The sequence below is a fragment of the Protobothrops mucrosquamatus genome, unplaced genomic scaffold (assembly GCF_001527695.2).
Source record: "Protobothrops mucrosquamatus isolate PMUCROS unplaced genomic scaffold, P.Mucros_1.0 scaffold11503, whole genome shotgun sequence".
Lineage (NCBI taxonomy): Eukaryota > Metazoa > Chordata > Lepidosauria > Squamata > Viperidae > Protobothrops > Protobothrops mucrosquamatus.
The window spans coordinates 4,667-7,501 of NW_015397282.1; the positions used below are offsets into that span (position 1 = coordinate 4,667).

Here is a 2,835-nt window from a genome sequence, read left to right on the forward strand (position 1 = left end):
GCCGTATTCCAAGTGTGGCCTTACGAGGGCATTGTAAAGTGGTATTAACACTTCACGTGATCTTGATTCTATCCCTCTGTTAATGCAGCCTAGCACTGGCAGCTGCAGCACACGGCTGGCTCATATCTAAGTGACTGTCCACTAGGACTCTGAGGTCCCTTTCACAGTTACTGCTATTGAGTCAGGTACCACCTACACCTGAACTAGAAGATAGATAGATAGATAGATAGATAGATAGATAGATAGATAGATAGATAGATAGATAGATAGATAGAAAGATAGATAGATAGATAGATAGATAGATAGATAGATAGATAGATAGATAGATAGATAGATAGATAGATAGATAGATAGATAGATAGATAGATATAGATAGATAGATAGATAGATAGATAGATAGATCAGGGGTAGGCAACCTTGTTTGTCTTATGACTCGTGGACTTCAACTCCCAGAATTCCTGAGCCAGCGTGGCTCAGCTTGGAAAACTCTCCCTTTCCCCTCAGCATGGCTGGCTCAGGAATTCTGGGAGTTGAAGTCCACGAGTCATAAAACAAACAAGGTTGCCTACCCCTGATCCAGATCAATGTTAACTGCTCCTTTGGTGGAATATCATTTTGAAATAATAGGAAATACTTGCAGCTCCTGCTGATGGTGTTACCTATTTTGCTAACGAAACATTCAGGAATTATATTAAAAGAAGCTTGGAGAAACAAACCACAGCCAAAATCTAAAACCCCGAGCTACAGGTATTTCCTATTATTTCAAAATCCAGATGATCTGGCAAAGAAGCACGGAGCTTTCGCTTTACCGTATGATTTCTCCTCCTCTTTCTCTAGGTATCTTTAAAAATCCCTGGCGTGGCGACCCCCAGTTGACTCATGCTATGCTGGTGGTCGGATACAACAGCACCAAGTACTGGATTGTGAAGAACAGGTGAGTGAAGGGAAGGGGATGCTGGCAGGGGGGTAACTAGAGGGCAACCTCTACTATTCTAGAGTGTTACATTCATGGCCACTAGAAAGAGTGCAGAGAAGAGCAACAAAGATGATTAGGGGACTGGAGGCTAAAACATACAAGGAACGGTTGCTGGAATTGCGTATGTCTAGTTTAATGAAGAGAAGGACGAGGGGGGACAGGATAGCAGCCTTCCAATATCTCAGGGATTGCCACAAAGAAGAGGCAGTTAAGCTATTTTCCAAAGCGCCTGAAGGCAGGACAAGAAGTCATAGATGGAAACTCATCAAGGAGAAAAGCAACCTAGAACTAAGGAGAAATTTCTGACAGTGAGAACAATTAACCAATGGAGCAACTTGACTCCAGGAGTTGTGAATGCTCCAACACTGAAAGTTTTTAAGAAGAGATTGGACACACATTTGTCTGAAATGTTATAGGGTTTCCTGCCCGAGCAGGGGGTTGGACTAGAAGACCTCCATGGTCCCTTCCAACTCTATTCTATTCTATTCTGTTCTGTTCTGTTCTGTTCTGTTCTGTTCTATTCTACTCTACTCTACACTCTACTCTACTCTACTCTATTCTACTCTACTGCACTGCACTGCACTCCACTCCACTCCATATTTTCTATTCTATTCTATTCTATTCTATTCTATTCTATTCTATTCTATTCTATTCTATTCTATTCTATTTCTATTTTATTCCACGCCACGCCACTACACAACACAACACAACACTCCATTCCAGAGTGTCTCAGTCTTGGCCACTTGAAGACACATGGACTACAACTCCCAGAATTCCACAGCCAGAATGATTCCCTATTCCATCAGTCCCCAACCTTTCTAGCCCCATGAACCAGAAGCAGAAGCAGGTAGGTGGCGAATGGTTTCGCACGTGCAACCTAGTTCCCGCGCATGCACTCATAAAGTTTCGTGTGCTCACCTGCCGCTTGCGTGACCCAGTTCCCAACAGGCCCTGCCCTACATAGTTTTGAAATAAATCTCTTGCATGCTTCTCTTCGCAGTTGGTCTCGCTATTGGGGGGACAACGGATACATGCTCTTGGAACAAGGATCCAATCAATGCGGCATCACCAACATGGCTTCCTATCCCATTCCATAACCAGACAAGAGGACCGTTTGAGAATCAGGACAAAAAAGCTAACTGCAGCATTGGAAGCTTCTGGAGAACCAGAAATATATACAGTATATATGCTAAAACCAATAAATGTTTTTACGCAATACTATTTAGCCTGGCACTTGACTGTTTTACAATGTGTGTGAGTTGAGTGGGAACCACGGTAGTATAAATGCTGGCACGTTTTCTGAGGGGATTCAGAATGTTTGAGGCTTCTAGGCTGTTAAAAAGCATGTAAACGTTTAAAGATAAATCATTATGTTGAAAGAAAAATATTCATCAGGGTCCAGTCCAAGCCGGGTATAAACAAAATGGAGACTGCTTTAAGAAAGAAGATTCTTGTTTATTGAGTTGCCAGAAACTTCAGTGATAGCAGCATGTTTCTGGGGTGGCTGACCACATGGTGCTGGGAGTGGTGGGTTTTTATACCTTCCTGGACTTTTGTCTTTGGAGTTGTTCCTTTTCCTGTGGCATGAACTTTGACCTGGGGCTCAGTGTGCCCTTTTGGTATTTTGATGGTGGTGGGTTAATCCTATTATGTCCTAAAGGTCATGTCCTGCTTCCCTGGGGCTGTGGCTGATGGCTTACTTATCAAATCTGCATTTCTACAGAGCTGGCTCAAGTTTTATTTTGTATCTGCGAGCTTCAGTGCTTTGTAAGAAATTATAAAGCATTATAGGTCTTTGTGGATTTGAAAGGCAACACAAGGGGCTGGGTAGGAACTGACTATTATTATGTTGGGGGGGG

General features: G+C 42.8%; 1 long non-coding RNA gene across 1 annotated transcript; it reads left to right on the plus strand.

Annotated features, from left to right (window-relative positions):
- Positions 1–836: 836 nt before the first annotated feature.
- LOC107301322 lies at positions 837–2,197 on the plus strand. Its single transcript, XR_001549280.1, has 2 exons — positions 837–934; positions 1,977–2,197. It is a non-coding gene; the product is annotated as an uncharacterized LOC107301322 (long non-coding RNA).
- The last annotated feature ends 638 nt before the right edge of the window (positions 2,198–2,835 follow it).